Here is an 18,442-nt window from a genome sequence, read left to right on the forward strand (position 1 = left end):
CTATTTATTCTCTCTGCCCACCATCCCCGCCTATCCCTCTACTGCCTAGCTATTGGCTGTTCCCCTTGTTATTAGACCAATCAGGTGCTTTAGGCAGGCAAGGTCAAACAGCAACACATCTTTACATAATTAAACAAATGCAACATAATCAAATACAACACATCTTTGCCTAGTTAAAGTAATATTCCACAACAAATAACACAATCTCAGAGTTCACACTGTGATCAAATATCCTGTAACATTTCCCCCCCTTTTTTTTCTAAATAAAAAAAGAAAGTTTTTAACTCAAACAGTAAAACTATTTGTAGTAATGAAGCTATTTCTGTCAAGCTTTTGACAAAGTCCAGCTTGGTTGTATTTGGTAGTCTCAGGATTACATATTTCTGAGTTCAAAGTTTTGTAAAGTATTTGTGTTAGTCTTATATGAACTCTGTGATTTGAATGTCCTGAGCAGTTTGTAGTCCATCTTTCAGTGGTGTTTGTCAGCTTAGTGGCATTGTCACAATCCAGGTGGATTCATTGTTGCAGTGTCCCATCATCCTCTTGGAGACCTCAAAGGTTACTGTTAGGAATGGTTGTGGTTTATTGTAGAAAACTTAAACATTTTAAATGTCATATTTAGCAGATCTCCAAAAAGTTAGATGACACACACAATCTATTAAATACATCTAGGTTATACAAACTTAGTTCATAGTTACCTGCTTTAGACTCAGACCCAAAAACATACACAGGAAGCTAGATGAAGCTTATTTCTACAATTAGTTAGTACTCTGTATGACCAATAATAACATGACAAAATCTATCCTAGGCTATTTTGATTTCCTCTGCCAACAGAATTAGTCCAAAACTCTTTACTTAAGCTTCAGGCAGACTCTTTGAACAAGGGCAAAAGACAGCTACTTTCTTCACCAAAATATCACAAGAATGATTTCTAGGCAACATACTAAAATTCTTCTGTGACACATATTGAGTGAGTCCCTCACAGTTCAAATAACTCTTAGCACTGTTGTCTTAAATATTCCTACTAGTATGGCCCATTAAGCAGTGCTTAAAGCATTCCACTGCTTTCCAGCCCCAAAATACCAAAGTCCAAATTCCTCCAAACAAAAACATTGTCAGGCCTATCACAGCAATACCCTAGTTCCTGGTACCAACTTCTGTATTAGTTAGGGTTTCTGTTGCTGGGAAGAGACACCATGACCATGGCAACTCTTATAAAGGAAAACATTTAGTTGAGGTGGCAACTTACAGTTCAGAGGTTCAGTCCATTATCAGCATGCAGGCAAACATGGTGCTGACTACATCTTGATCAGAAGGCAACAGGAAGTAGATCCAAGGTCAGTATTCTTTGAGAACTGCAAAATGTACCCAAGGAATTTGAAGAAAATATACAGGAAAGAACAATGGTATCTAGAATTTGTAAATAGAGTGAGATATGACTGAACAAGATCTTCAAGATTAAATAGAATTTTTTAAGTGAAGGGTCTAGCAAAACTTTCTTCCTGTATGTCCAGATAAGCAGTTATATGAGCAGATTCAATGTGTGTTTCATGTACAAGACCATTTTACTGTGACCATTTCTCACAGAGTTAAGCAAGAGCAACTGAATGGCTATAGGACTCCACATCAATCACATTCAGCTCCATGGAGCTGGATCTCTGATCTCAGCCATAGGAAGAGAAGCATCCTTCCCTGAAATTTCAACTGTATCTTCAGCAACCACACAGAGCCCTGTATGAGACCATGACATGGAAGGGGTCCTTATGCACCACAATGCCCAAGAAATAAAAGAAGTCTCTTTCCTTCCCTTCCATCTTTGCTTAGATGTCAGCCTTTTGTACCAGGTCCCTGTAATTTCTATCTTACTCTGAAACCATACCCTCCTGCACATTCCAATTTACTAGCAGTTCCATAAACAGACTTCCTAAAGCCTCAGCTCCTTCCCTTCTGAGACTTTGCTTCCCAAGTCATCTGGGTCTAAGAAGAGGTAAGAATAAAGAACTCCTATGACCCTCAAGGTTTGTTCACCAAAGGCTGGGCTGGGTTACTATGACAGCAGATGCATCTGTGAGTTCCAGGGACAAAGGAGGAGGGTAAGACATACAGGACTAGTTAGGGAGAGCAGCTGTCAGATACAGCAGACAGGGATCTTTATTCACAGGCCTCTACTAAACAGGAAGTAAAGAAAGGGTGTGGGGACTATGGCTGAATTAGCACCTCAAGTCTCAGCTCACATAGAGGCACCTCCTGAGTGGCCTTCCAGCCACCTGCTTTTGTTCAAGGATTCCATTTCTTTGTGTAAATGGGAGATCAAGTGAGCTACTCTTCCTCTTGCCTAGTTGGGAGAAGAGGCCTGCAGTGGGGTTAGGGTGTAGTGATGGGATGAAGCCAGATATGCTGGGTTTAGTTGTCACTGGACAGTGGGCATAGGAGGTCAGAGAAGACTCTGACAATCCTAGTTTCAGGAGAACAGCTTCAGACAGGAGAAGATGCTTTGTTTAGAAAAGTCCCCATGGGAAAGTTTTCTTATATGAATTCAAGATTAGTTTTTCTGTAATTTCCCTCTGGTAGTCCAAATTTTGCTTTTTTCTTTCACCTAATGTAGCCATTCACGTTCTTTGAAGTTAACAGTGATATTTTTATTTTCTGTAGAACGTACACCTATAATTTGCAAAAAATGATCCCCTTCTCAATTTTTTGGAGGCTGAGGAGAGAGGATCAAGATTTCAAATTCAGCCTGTCATCTACACTGAAACTCTGTCTTCAGAAACAAGAACAAAAACCAGCCAAATAGACCCCCACCAAATAACAGAACAAAACAACAACAAACACCCAGCCAAACATAGAAACAGCTATCCATTCCACCCTAGAGACCACACCCTGCAGATACCTATGGCCGTATCTCAGCTTGACTAGGAATACATTAACACATAGTGTTCTGTGTTGGACAGGATGCTTTGGATAGGACAGAGTTAAGAAAGTTTCAACTCTGATTCTTCAATGAATACTTGCCTGACACATCCTAGATGCTAGGCAATTGCCAATTAATAGAGCTAACCCATTTTAGAATTATGCAATTACTTTTTATAATGTGAATAACAAAATTAACTTCAGAGTTTGCCCCCTTTTCAATTTCTTTTTCTGACTTCCATTCTCCAATGTTAAACACCGCAGAAATGGGCTTTAACAAAGTTAGAGCCCAAGTGATGTCACTGGGTATCACACAGTTTTCTCACAAGTTACCAGGCTCAGTGAAGGTGTTTGAAGAAGCCAGACACTTAGACAGGCTCAGAAGCAACCTCTTACACAGTTAAAGATGACAGAGAGGCAGATGAAGAGCAGCCTCTCCTGTCCTGAGGTTCCCACGCTAATGTTCTTCTAGCAGAAGCTTTTGAATACTCTGGTAGATAAAATGAAGTAGGATTTCAAGTTGGTGAGGTATACATATTTTGTAAATTTCTTGATTTATCATATTTTTTAACCACACGTGCACATGGAAGTGCGTGTGTGTATGTGTGTGTGTGTGTGTGTGTGTGTGTGTGTGTGTGTGTGTGTGCCAGTGGAAGCCAGAAGAGGGTATGGTATTCCCTGGAGCTGCAGTTACAGGTGGTTGTGTGTTATGGGAACTGAACTCTGGTCTTCTGGAAGAGCAGGAAACGCTCTTAACCTCTGAGCCATCTCACCAGGTCCCACATTTTGTCAGTTAACAGGAAATCTATGAAGGGCTGCTTTGCTACTACAGGCTGGCTGTGACCTCAAAACTTGGGACATCAAGATTGTACAGGTACAGAAGCTGAACAACATTAGCATTATTGCCAGGAAGGAGACTCTACATTATTGGTAAGGCAACAGTGCCTTTGTGTGGCCATGAGCCAGAATAACAGCCCAGGAGTAAATTGCAGTTCTCCACTGCTATTTCATGTTTGATAAAAGGCTGACAGCCCTGTTCTCAGAAATCACTGAGCGACTTCTAAAACTTAATGGGTGGACCAGCAGCTTCATGAAGATCCTGTACTTCCTGCTTATAGAGCATATGGAAATTTTAGTGGCTAATTTAATCAATAAAAGACACTAAAACTTTTCTCTGGTGACATTTAAAGTCACTATCAAGCCAATGACATCATCAGGACAGTATGCATCCTTGGTATTTCACTATCTATAACTTTATTCATATATGTCTGGTGACTATATTTAATATATAAATTAAATATATAATAAGTTTATTTATGCATTTAATTATTGAAGCAGGGTCTTGCTATGAAGCTTGGAACTCACTATATAGCTCAGGCTGGTCTCAAAATTGATATCCTCATGCCTCATCCTCCCAAATTCTAGACCTAGAGATATGTGCCACCGTATGTAACTATAATAACATTCCTTTAGTTCTTCATATATAGCTAAGTATTAGTTATTGGTTTTTAAAAACATGATTAGTAGAGTCCCACCCACCACCTCCTGCCTGATAGAGTGGATGGATGCCACTATGATGAGCAAGAATGTGGTTGAGAGAGGGGAGAGAAAGAGAAGAGGGACATGTCTAGGTCTGTGGCCCTATTGCAGCTGGGGTCTGTGTTGATGTCTGTGGCCTGGGCTGCCATCTGAAGCTGTGTTGATGTCCTAGGGCCATGCAAAGCTGGTCCCACTCCTTGCTGGCTGCTACATAAGGTTACCTCTTATCAGAATAGCTCAGGAGAGTTGGTTCCAGTGGTGTAGAGATGCAGGAGAGCTTTTCCTGACCCTCCATGGGGCTGTGTGGGAGAGCTGGCCCCTTATGAACGTAGATGCAAAAATACTCAACAAAATACTTGCAAACTGAATATAAGAATATATCAAAAAGATCAGCCATGATAATCTAGTAGGCTTCATCCCAGAGATGTAGGGATGGTTCAATATATGAAATTTAATAAATGTGCCGGGCGGTGGTGGCACACGCCTTTAATCCCAGCACTTGGGAGGCAGAGCCAGGCAGATCTTTATGAGTTCGAGGCCAGCCTGGGCTACCAAGTGAGTTCCAGGAAAGGCGCAAAGCTACACAGAGAAACCCTGTCTCAAAAACCAAAAAAAAAAAAAAAAGAAATTTAATAAATGTAATCCATTACTTAAACAAACTGAAAGGGGGAAACACATGATCATCTCATTAGATTCAGAAAAGGCCTTTGACAAAATCCAACCCCATTCATGATAAAAGTCCTGGAGAGATTAGGGACATAAGGGACACATCTCAACATAATGAAAGGAATTTACAGCGAGCCTATAGCCAACATCGAGTTAAGTGGAGAGAAACTCAAATAATTTCATTAAAATCAGGAACAAGATAAAGTTGTCCACTCTTTCCATATCTATTCAATATAGTACTTGAAGTCTTAGCCAGAGCAATAAGACAACTGCAAGAGAACAAGAGGAATACAAACTGTAAAGGGAGAAGTTAAAGTATCATTATTTGAAGATGATATGATAGTATGCATAAGTGACCCTAAAAATTCCACTGAGGATCTACAGTTGATAAACACTTTCAGCAAAGTAGCTGGATAAAAAATTGACTCACAAAAATCAATAGACTCTTATATACAAATGATAAATGGACTGAGAAAGAAATTAAGAAATCAATACCTTTCACAGTAGCCTCAAATAATATAAAATATCTTGGGGTAACTATAACCAAGCAAGTGAAAGATTTGTATCATAAAAACTTCAAGTCAACAAAGCATAGCACATCAAGTTGTGGCAGGACTATGCCCCACCCCCTGCATCAAGGCTGGGTGAGACAACCCAGCACGGGGAATAGGTTCCCAAAAGCCAACTCAAGTTTCAGGGACAGGCTCTGATCCCACTGCTAGGAGCTCCACAAACAGAACAAGCAACACAACTGTCACACACATACAGAGGGTCTAGGTTGGTCCCATGCAGGCTCCCTAGCTATCAGTTCAGAGTCTGTTAGCTCCCACAAGCCCAGGTCACCTGTCCCCCTGGCTAGTACAATCTCTCCTCCCTCTCTTCAACAGAACTCCCAGAGCTCTGCCCAGTGTTTGGCTGTGGATCTCTGCATCTGCTTCCATTGGTTACTGGATGAAGGCTCTCTGATGACAATCAGAGTAGTCACCAATCTGATTATAGGAGAAGAGGGAGGGGAAACTGCAGTTAGGAGGTAAAATAAACAAAAAAATGAATTAATAAAAAAAAACTTTCAAGTCATTGAGGAAGACATCAGAAAATGGAAAGATCTCCCAAGATCATGGATTAATAGGAGTAACATAGTAAAAAAATGGCCATTCTATCAAAAGCAATCTACAGATTCAATGCAATCACTATTGAAATTCCAACACAATTTTTCACAGATATAGAAAGGATAATTCTTAGCTGCATATGGAAAAACAAAAAGCCAGGGTAGCTAAAACAATCTTGAATGAGAAAAGAACTGCTGGAGGTATCACTGTAGCTGGAGTTATCTCCAGTCCCACTCGGGCCCCGCAGCCTGTCAGACCCAAGTAAACACACAGAGACTTATATTACTTATAAACTGTATGGCTGTGACAGGCTTCTTGCTATCTAGTTCTTACATCTTAAATTAACCCATTTCTATTAATCTATAAGTTGCCACGTGGCTTGTGGATTACCGGTACTTTACATCTTGCTTCTCATGGTGGTGGCAGCTTGCAGCATCTCCTGACTCAGTCTTCCACTTCCTAGAATTCTCCTCTCTGCTTGTCCCACCTAATATACTTCCTTCCTGGCTACTGGCCAATCAGCATTTTATTTATCAATTAATCAGAGCAACACATTCACAGCATACAGAAAGACATCCCCAGCATATCACCATTCCTGATTTCAAGTTGTACTACAGGGCTATAGTAATAAACACCACATGATATTGGCATAAAAATAGACATGTTGGTCAGTGGAATAAAATTGAGTACTCTGACATAAATCCACACATCTATGGACACCTGATTTTTGATAAAGAAGCCAGAAATACACTGGAAAAAAGACAGCATCTTCAACAAATAGTGCTGGTCAAACTGGATGTCTATATGTAGAAGAAAGCAAATAGACCCATACCTATCACCCTGCACAAAACTCTATTCCAAATATATCAAAGACCTCAACATAAAACCAGGTACACTGAACCTGATAGAAGAGAATGTGGGGAATAGCCTTGAATGTATTGGCACAGGAGAAGACTTTCTCAACAGAACACTATTAGTACATGCACTAAGATCACCAATTAATAAATGGGACCTCTTGAAATGAAAAGTCTTCTATATGGCAAAGGAAATTGTCATTTGGGCAAAGCAACTGCTTATAGATTGGAAAAGACTTTTACCAATTCTACATCCAATAGAGGACTAATATCCAAAATACACAAAGAACTCAAGAAACTTGATATTAAAAAACCAAATAACTAATTAAAAATGGGGTACAGATCTAAACAGAGAATTCTCAATAGAGGAATCTCAAATGACTGAGAAAAACTTAGAGAAATGTTCAACATGCTTATCCATCATGGAAGTGCAAATCAAAACAACTTTGAGATTCCATCTTACATCTGTTAGAATGGCTAAGATCAATAACACAAGTGACAGCTCATGCTTACAGGAATGTGGAACAAGGGAAATACCCATCCATTGCTGGTGGGAGTGCAAACTTGTACAGCCAATATGGAAATCAGTATGGTGATTCCTCAGAAAAATGAGAATTTATCTACTTCAATATCCAGCTATACCACTCTTAGGCATATACCTATAGAACTCTTCATCCCACCACAGTGACTCTTGTTCAACCATGTTCATTTATGCTCTATTCATTATAGCCAGGAATAGTAACAACCTAGCTGTCTCTCAACAGAAGAATGGATCTTTAAAATATGGCACATTTACACAGTGGACTTTTACTCAGCTGTTAAAAAATGACATAATAAATTTGTAGGCAACTGGATGGAACTAGAAAAAGCTCATCTTGAATGAGGTAACCTAGACCTAGAAAGATAAATACGTTATGTATTCACTTATACATGGATATTAGTCATTAAATAAAAGATCATTGTCTTAGTTAGGTTTTCTATTGCTGTGAAGAGACACCATGACCACAGCATAGGAAAAAAATTCACTGGGGTAGCTTACAGTAGTTTCAGAGATTTAGTCCATTATCATGATGGGACATGGAAGCATGCAGACAAACATGGTGCTGAAGAAGGAGCTGAGTGTTCTATATCAATTCTTGGGCAACAGGAAGTGAACTGTCTCACTGGGCATAGCTTGAGCATAGGAGACCTCAAAGCCCACCTCCACAGTGATACACTTCCTCCAACAAGATCATACCTACTTCAATAAAGCTACATCTCCTAATAGCACCACTCCCTCTAGGGGCCATTTTCTTTCAAACTACCACAATAATCAAGCTACAATCTGAAGACCCAGAGAGGTTAGGTATAGAAGGCACTAGGGGGCTGGGCAGATGGATCTCCCTTTGTGGGGTAAATAAAATAAATTTTATAGGTGAACTGGGGTGGGAGTGTGGACAGGCATGGGTAGGATTAGGTGGGAAGAGTAGAAGATGGGTTTGAGGGAAGGAATGAAGGGAGAGACAGCTAGAACTGAGGTACATTTGAGGTGTGGTAAGGAAACCTAGTGCAGTGGAAACTTCCTAAAATATATGAAGGCAATACTAATGAAGTCTCCAAATACTGAGGGAGATGGAGTCCCAACTGGACATCTCTTGTTACCAAACGAAGGTTACAGAATCAGGACTGGGTTACATCCAATTGAGTTGTTGGTCAAAGGGGTCCCATGGAAATTCCCAAACAACCCAGGCTGTTGCCAAAACAATAGGTTATTCTCCTCAAACTGATACCAAGGCCTCATTGCTGAGGACAGCACCAACACAACTCATTGAACACTGAGAGGTCTAGTTGGTGCCTATACAAAGTCTTCACCTATGTTCTAGTCTCTTTAGTATGGGAAAGCACTCTGTATGCTATCAAAAGAGAAGTATAAGCACAAACCCAGCCACAAACCCTTTGGTCTACCATTTGTCCTGCCTGCACAATATATTAGGGCAATGGTGACACAAGGCTTGTGGGTATAACCAATCAACGTCTAATTCTACTTATGGCCCATTCCACAAGATGAATCCATACCTCACACTGCTTGGGTGAACAAGAACCAGAGACTAGGTAGCCCAGAGATGTAGGTTAAACCAAATACTATCGGTCTTTAAAAAAAGAAAAAAAGTATTAAAAAAATGACTCAGTAGTATTCTGCTATACTCCTAGATTAGTGCCCTATTCAGCCATCACCAAAGAAACTTCCTCCTGCAGCAGATGGTAGCAAATACAGAGACCCACACAGAGACATTATGGAGAGAGAGAGAGAGAGAGAGAGAGAGAGAGAGAGAGAGAGAGAGAGAGAGAGAGACCTTGTAAGAACACATAGCTCTAAAGGCGGTGTCTCCAACAAATCCCTCTCCTAAGGGCTCAGGGTCTCCTGTGGAAGAGGAAGTGAAAGAGTGTAAGAGCCAGAGGGTTAGAGAACACCAGGAGAATAAGGCCCTGAAAATGAACTGAGCAGTGTTCATATGAACTCACAGAGACTGAAGCAGCAAACATAGGGCCTACATCTACATGGCTATGCACCAGGTCTAACTTTTAGTTTAGTATTTTTATGGGACTCCTGAGTGTGTGAATGAGTGGGTCTCTGATTTTTTGTTTTCGTTTTTGTTTTTTGAGACAGGGTTTCTCTGTGTAGCTTTGGAGCCTGTCCTGGAACTCTCTCTGTAGACCAGGCTGACCTTGAACTCACAGAGATCTGCCTGCCTCTGCCTCCTGAGTGCTGGGATTAAAGGTGTGCCCAGCTGGGTCTCTGATTCTTGTGCCTTCTCTTAGGGCTTTTTTTCTTCCTGTTGGTTTGCCTTGTCTAACTTCAATGTGATTTTTTTGTTGTTTTATCTTATTATATTTTATTTTGTTATGTTTTGTTGTTATCTGTTAGAAGCCTGTTCTTTTCTAATGAGAGACAGAAAGGGAGTGAATGTAGATGGGAGGGGAGGTGGGGAGGATCTGGGAGGAGTGGAGGGGTGACAAACTGTAATCAAGGTATACTTTATGAGGAAACTATATATATATATATATTTGGGTTTATTTTTTAGAAAGGGTTTCTCTGTGTAGTTTTTTGATGCCTGTCCTGGATCTCGCTCTAGACCAGGCTGGCCTTGAAATCACAGAGATCCACCTGGCTCTGCTCCTGAGTGCTGAGATTAAAGGCGTGCGCCACCACTGCCTGGCCAATCTATTTTCAACAAAAGGGAAAAATACCTTGTAAATTGTTATTCTCACTTTTTTCCAAATGATGAAAATTTGCAAAAAATAAATTACAAATTCAACTAAAGGGGATGAGATTCATGAATGAGAAATTAGTCATGCTTGCCTCCTTATTTCTTTTTTTGTATTATATTGTCATATATAATATGTGAGAAAGAAGAAAGGGCCAATTTGTAAGCTATGTCTCAAGAGCAGGAGACCAATGAGAGGGTACAGGATCTTTAGCTCTCTCCTGAGTAAACTCTGTCCCCTGGATAGGCCTATCTGATGTATTCTTCAAATCTGTCTTGACATTCTTCTCTGATGCTAGCAGGAGTCTGGTATTTGATACAAACTCTCTCTCTCTCTCTCTCTCTCTCTCTCTCTCTATATATATATATATATATATATATATATATATATATATATATATATATATATATATTTCTGTTCAGCATTTGAGTCTATACAGAGTTCTTACATCTGGTCACAGGATTCTGGTTTTAGGACACAGTCAGAGAAGAGAACAAGGCTTATCAGTATACTAGGGTAGACTTTTTCATCAAAACCTCTGTGTTTACTGTGGGCTCTCTGTGTCCATGGGTTCTGCACCAAACCATTGCTATGTAATTAGACCAATAAAGTTTGAGTTCATATTGAACACATATAGATTTTCATCTAACACTTCTTTAAACAATATAATTGTTTATATAAAATCTATATTTTGTTAGTTATAATATGTATTCTGGAGACAACATAAAATATACAAGAGGATGTACATATTCTATATATAAATACTATTGCACTTATATAAAGAACTTGAACATCTATAGCATCAATGGCATGTTGGAATTAGAGTCATTCCTTTATGGATACTTGAGGCTGACACAATATATAATTATCTGGAAAGGAAGTCTCAGTGAGGAATTCTCTAGATTAGGTTGGCCTTTATGCATGTCTGTGGGAGGGTTTATCTTGATTACATTAATTGAAGTGGGAAGACCTACCTACTGTAGGTGGCATCATTCCCTAGGAGGGGATTGGAAACTGTATAAAAGTGGAAAAAGCAAGCTGAGCACTCATGTGCATGGGTGAATTCATTATTCTCTGTTCTTCACTATGGATGTAACATGACCAGTTGCTTCAAGTTCCTATCTTGACTTCCTCACATTGGTGGACAGTAAACCAAACAAACCTTTCCTTTCTTAATTTGCTTCTGTCACAGTCACAGGAAAGGAAACTAAGATGCTTGGAATAAAATAAGAACTATATACTAGTTCAGGAGCTGATTGTTTCCATAAATCTGTACTTACACTTTTTTTAATTTATTTTTTGTTTCATTATTATTATTTATTGAGGCAGGGTCTCTCTATGTAGCTCTGGCTGTCCTGGAACTTGCTTTGTAGACCAGGCTAGCCTTGAACTCACAGAGATCCATCTGCCTCTGTCTCCCAAGTGCTGGGAATAAAGGCATGAGCCACTACACTTGGCTTATGTCTACTTTTATAAAAACAAATGCTAAGTGTGTGAACATTAGCCAAGAGGGGAATATTCCTTGGTCTATGAGTCTTCTTTCTTCATAGATGCCAAGGGAACATTCTCCTTGATTGACTTTGTCATATACCACTAGTTTAAGAGGCCTAAGGAACCCTGTACTTCCATAACTAACTACTGTCAACTAGAATACATTTCTGAGATCATTAGGCCAACTTCATTCTCTTAATTTCTACCAAATCCCCAATAGGCAGGCTAAATACTTCCTTATGTGATACCATTAACTTTAAGTTCTTAGCCACATGGCTTGCATAGATCGTTCGGTTAATAAATCTGTTATAATGAATACCAGGCTTAATTCTTCCTCTTCTCTACAGAATGATGGACTGAACTCTGCTTAAGTGCTCTCATGAAATTGACACCTTACATTCACTGTTGTCATAGTGAGACTTGGATTTGAGGTTCCATACCCTGGCTATGTCTCTTGCCTGTTTAATTTTTTAAAATAAATTTATTTATTTATTTATTTATTTATTTATTTATTTATTTATTTATTTTACATCCTCCCTCTTCTCCTCTCAGTCCCTCCACTCACCCCCACTTTTCCCATCCCTCCCCCATCTACTCCTCCTCCGTTTTGAAAAAGGAGGAAAGGGCAGGCCTTCCATGAGTATTAATAAAACATGACATATCAAGTTGTAGTAAGACTAAGCACCTCCCCATGGATTAAGACCTGGCAAGGTGATACAGTATGAGGAATAGGTTCCCAAAAGCCAGTAAAAGTGTCAGAGACAGCCCCTGTTCCCACTGTTAGGAGTCCCACAAGAGAACCAAGCTACACAACTGCAACATATATGCAGAGTGCCTATGTCAATTCCATGTAGGGTTCCTGGTTGTTGATTCAGTCTCTGTGAGCCCCTATGAACCCAGCTTAGTTGATTCTGTGAGTTTTCTTGTTGTGTGCTTGACCCCTCTGGCTCCTACAATCCTTTCTCTTCCTCTTCTGCAGGATTATCCAAACTCTGCCTAATGTTTGGGTGTGGGTCTCTGTTTGATTTTTAAATTGGAAAGATAATTTAAATTCTCCATGTTTCAATTTTTTTCACATATATAAATGGGTATTTTTAATTTTTATTCAATTATATCTGTGAAAACATCAACTATCTTCAACTACAATCACTTAATATCTTTGTTTTTCCCTTCCTTGTTATCTACCCTCTGTTTATCCTTTCTATGTATTTTCTATGCTTTTAAGTATAAATTTATGTATTTAGGACTGAGGGTATAGTTCAGTGGCAGAACACTTACCTAGCATCCATGAGGTCCTGAGTTTAATCCTGAGCACAGCCATGTATATATTTCACACGGGTGTATGATATGATGTTTTGATAGCTATGCACAGTGAACTGAATACTAACTTTGAGATAGCCCTTATATCCATATTGTATTATTTTCCAGGGATTTTTTTCATGTGTATGTGCATCTGTATGTTTGTGTGTATGTGTTTTTTGAGAATAGTTAGCTTGTGGAAGTGATTCACATTTGTAAATTCTCAGGAGACTGAGGCAAGAGTATGACTGATATGAGGCACTATCAAAAAAGGTAAGAAAAGAAAAAAGGAAGGAAAAACAGACAGACAGGAAGGAAGGAAAGAGAGAAAACATATTGCCATAGAATACGTGAAGAATTCTAAGTCTATGTGTTGTATGTTGAGGTCTGGAGCTTTCTCATCCTTTCTCACTGAGCCTTTGGACCCTTCAACTTCCACCTCCCTACTTCCCCACTCTCTACCGCTTAGTAACTGTTACTGTATTGTCTGCTTCCATGAATTCAATGCTTTTAGAGTCTACACAGAAAGTGGGGTCTACACAATAGATTTATCTCTGTTTCTGGAACAATTTACCTTGTTGAACGTCTTTTTCTTTATTTAGATTATCCAGGTGCTATTGGTCTTTGTGATCTTTTCTAAAAATTGCAATGCATTTGTAATGTTTTTCTCTTGGGAAATGGCCACTTTATGTTAGATAATAAGAGCCCTAACTCCATGACCAGCAGGGAGAAAAGATACACAGAGGAGTCTCTACTACTATGTTGCAGCTAATAGCCGGGGGCAGTGGCAGTGCTTCCTCTGAAGTCGGTGAATCTCGGCGTGGCAGGACATCAACAGGAAGGAGACACTGAGAGTGAGGGGCAGTCTAAGAGGTTGGTATGAAAAGGAGGGAGAATTCTTACACTAGGGCTTAGAGTGTAGGTGTTGACCCTGCCAAGGCACTTAGATGCTAGCGCAAGGCACACTGACCTGACAGGGATTTCCTTAAGAAAGCTGAGTCATCTGTGGCTGGCGGACCCAACATTTATTTTCTTACCATGCCCTACCATGCGAGGACACACATGTCATCTATACTACAGGGAATGGAACCTCACCCATTTCAGATGCTGAGTTTTCTGGCCTCTTAATCTTACACTTACTCGTTTCCATACTCATTTCACAGACAGTTAGTAGCTACCATTTGTGGTTTATATACCATCCAGTGTATAGGATTCTGAGAGAGCTGAAGTAACACCTATAGCTTATCATGAGAGCCTACTCATTCATTTTCCCCACAGAATTTAGCACTACCAGGTCCCAATGCCTCATCCGTTATCATTACTCAGCATCTATCTGGGAAGGTGTTTCTCCTCTCGCCATTCCTAAAAGCACAGTCCTCAGTTTCCTTCTTCCTGTATTCTATTCTGATGGTCCTAACTTACCTCTCCCGATCGAATAAGACCTCAGTAAATCACAGCACCTTTCCTTTCTTATGGTTAAGTATTTTTGCTCTATTTCACAAACAAGACAGCTGAACATCATGACTTTGTCCTTTGGGAATACATATTGTGTGTGAGTCAGAATTGGAATGCTTATCTGTTTGAAACCAGTTTTTAAACTGTATCATACTGGCTCATTCAATACTCTTTCTCTCCCATGGTTTAATAGTCATCATTATAGCAACCACATCTCTACTGCAATAGGAATACTTGCAGGTCCAATTTTTTCATTAAGTAATCTCCCTGAAGATAGCAGCTTTTTCTGTATTCTAGGATGCTCACTGTTTAGACTGGGGATCTGAAAAGTACTATTTTTTTTACCTACTCAAACTAATCAAGTTGCTCTGAGCAATCATACTTGAGGTCAGTGGAAGGGGAAAAATCTTAGAAAGTATGGACATGTTTGCCATCCATCTTATCTCTTAGATTAACACTGACAGTCATTTTAATGCTTGCATATGCAAATACAGGTCAAAAAGGAAGTCTACTGTATAGTTCCTCCTCACTTTTAATCCCTCAATCTTTGATTTGTCATAAAGTCCTACAATGCATATTTACCTTTCTTTCCTAAGATGTTTAATATCATCTGCATTTTGAAAGCCTGGGATACTCAAAATGAAAGTCCTTAAATCAAGCAATTGTTTCCATCATCTTCCCTGGCAGCTAGTTTGATGTCTTCTCACATACACCACAACCCACTGAATCCATGAGTCTAATGGGGCAGGCATGCAGGACCAGTGATTCCAGTCACACTGACTACATGGCTCTGTGATGTTTATCTTGCCACAGGTCCCTGGCTCCTTCTTCTTTGACCACTGTCATTGCCATTACCCTTCTTAGTGCTTGGCCAATTGGTTTTTTATTTAATCATAGGGAAACAAAAATGGTGGCCCATCAAAAACCAACCAACCAACCAAACAAACAAACAAAAAACTATCAAAGTCCAAATTTTCCATGTCAGCAAATCACAGAAGCATTCTTATGATAAAAGAATAAGTAAATTGAATTTATGTTCTAACTACATTGTAATAAATACCAGAAATAGCTGTTGCGAGAAACAAAGATCCTGACTTCGTAATGAGATCACTGCAGACTAAGAGCAGCAAAGGTAAAGCAGTTTATTTTACAAATTTGCCAAGTTGTATGTTAGCCTCAGAGGGCAGGAGTGGGATATATATAATATATATAATATAACCCTGGACACATGACCCTACCACCCTTTCCTCATTAATGAACAATCAGGAAGCTACAATTTTACACTCCACATAGGTCATATATTTTCCTTTGTCATAACAAAAAACACAGGCAGTTTCAGCTCTATATTTCACTCCTATTTATTTTAAAGTCTATCAGGCACACACCCTCATCAAATCTGCATGTTGTTGATAATTTTTTACTCTAAACTTTTTGTTTTAGGGTGGGGGCTGTAACAAGACCAGCAGAGTTTGGATGGGGGAAGAGCTTGACTAGGAGGTCTAAGCTCACTAGTTTAGCTGATTAGCTAGTGTCTAACGCTTCCTGTTCATTTGTAGCTAGACCTACACTAGATTGAAGCCCCTTTGAAACTGAGCAATCAGATTTCATTTCTGACACTCATTATTGTAATTAAATGAAATCTGGAAATGGTTATTATTTTTTATTACAAATGCTTAAACTCATAGCCTTTGTCTAATCATTCTTACTTAGCATTTACAGGGGTATCTCTTATCTATCAGGCATTGTGCATTTAACTTAAAAAATTTTTTTTCTTATATTTGAGGAAGTAAGAAATAGGTTCTGAAAATTTAACCCATCAAATTTAAACAGTAGAAACCAGGAGGAAATAAAAAAGAAAAAGAGGCCGGGCGGTGGTGGCGCACGCCTTTAATCCCAGCACTCGGGAGGCAGAGCCAGGCGGATCTCTCTCTGTAAATTCAAGGACAGTCTGGTCTACAGAGCGAGATCCAGGACAGGCACAAAGCTACACAGAGAAACCCTGTCTCGAAAAACCAAAAAAAAAAAAAAAAAACCAAAAAGAAAAGAAAGAAGTTAGAAAAAGAGTCTTCTTTTACTTGCATGCCGTGCATATTGCTAATCTTTTAAAAAATAATTTACTTTACTCTATTTTATTTGCATTGGTGTGAGAGTATCAAATCCCCTGGAACTAGAGCTACAGACAGTTGTGAGCTGCCATGTGGGTGCTGGGAATTGAACCCAGGTCCTCTGGAAGAACAGCCAGTGCTCTTAACCATTGAGCCATCTCTCCAGCACCTATATTGCTAATCTTAACTGTGCAGGGATCTGAGGTCTCCAATCTTAGGCAGTTCTACTTATCCCCTGTGCAGGGTTAGCTAAAGGCTATATGTGAACTTGACACATTAAAAGTATGAAGATTTTGCCCTTTTCACCGAAAAAAAAATCCCCACTCAGGACTGTCCCAGGTTACAAGTTTTCCTTTTAAATGATGCTTTTTTTTAATATGGCAGCACAATCTGAGTTCTAGAAATCGACATGACAGTTGGGCTTTCCTTGCAAGTACAAGAGTTCATTTTAACTAAGGACATTTAGATCTTCGTATACTTATGATGAGTTTGCCAATACTGAGGCCGATGCTGTGGATTATGCAGGTGAGAGAAAGCATCTTAATGTCCCCAATATCAGGGAGCACCACTTGAGAAGATAGATACAAGGCAAAAGGTTGCAGCCATTGCTGGCCATGCTGCCTAGAAGGTGCTTCTGAGATCTGACAGGCTTTTAAGATCGTCTATATATTTTACCGAAGGGTATGTAATATACAATCCATTCCCTCATCCCATGTATAATCTTCAATAAATTGGACACAGTTCAAAAACGTTGTCTGACCGAAGAATCAGATACACTTGCAAGGTGCTGAATTCTGATTCAGGTCCCCTTAGCATGGGCGCAGAAACAGTACATACTGACACAGGAACTGGTGCACAGCCTAGTTCCAGAGTCTTATCTGTAAAAGAAACAACTAGAATCCCAACAGGTGAGATTTTAAAACGTGAATCCTACTTTCTGGGATGACTGGATCCTGTGTATAAGGAAGTATCGGCAATTTCGCTTACCAGGAAAATGGCTTCTTATGCAGCCATTTGCCTAACACTTACTAGTGAGCTTCCACTGTTTCTTGGGTAGATGTCAACTCAAGTTTTGGTTACTTTTTTTTTACTTAGTTCTAATCCTCAAGAGGTTACAGTCTCTAAGACACTGGAGAATTTCTGTCTCTGCTAGGAAAGCTTTACTGTGGAAGTGAGACGTGGGAAGAAAAGAGAGCGTGCCAGGATGGATATGCTCAAAGAAACAGGTTTCTCCACTTGAATGAAACATCATTATGAGACCCATAACTAGATACAGGGAATACATTTCTGAAAGATTTAAGATAAAATGTGTTTCGAAGGGTAGAATGAAGAAGAGATACTAAAATGGGGTCATTGTTGAAAGAGAACAGCCATTTCAAGGATGTTATTCAAGAACATTATCTGAGCTGGGCATGACACAATCTGAGTCCCAGCACTCAGGAGGCAGAGACAGCAGGTCTCTAAGTTTGAAACCAGCCTGGTCTACAGAATGAGTTCCAGGATGGCCAGGGCTATACAGAGAAACCCTGTATCAAAAAAAAAAAAGCAAAAAAAAAGAAAAAAAAAGAATATTGTCTGCCCTATGACCAGTAACACATCCAGCCTTGTTAGGAGTCAAAGCAACAGTGTTGTTTTCTGAAGAATAAGCCATCTGGGAAATCACTCTTCAGACAAATCAAAATAGAAAGACGTCCACTGATCTCTGAAAATTTCTATAAACACACCAATTTTCTCCTATCTCAAAGGAAAAGCCATTTCTTTTTAAAAT

Source organism: Peromyscus californicus, unplaced genomic scaffold (genome assembly GCF_007827085.1).
Source record: "Peromyscus californicus insignis strain IS unplaced genomic scaffold, ASM782708v3 Scaffold_4__1_contigs__length_199733344, whole genome shotgun sequence".
Lineage (NCBI taxonomy): Eukaryota > Metazoa > Chordata > Mammalia > Rodentia > Cricetidae > Peromyscus > Peromyscus californicus.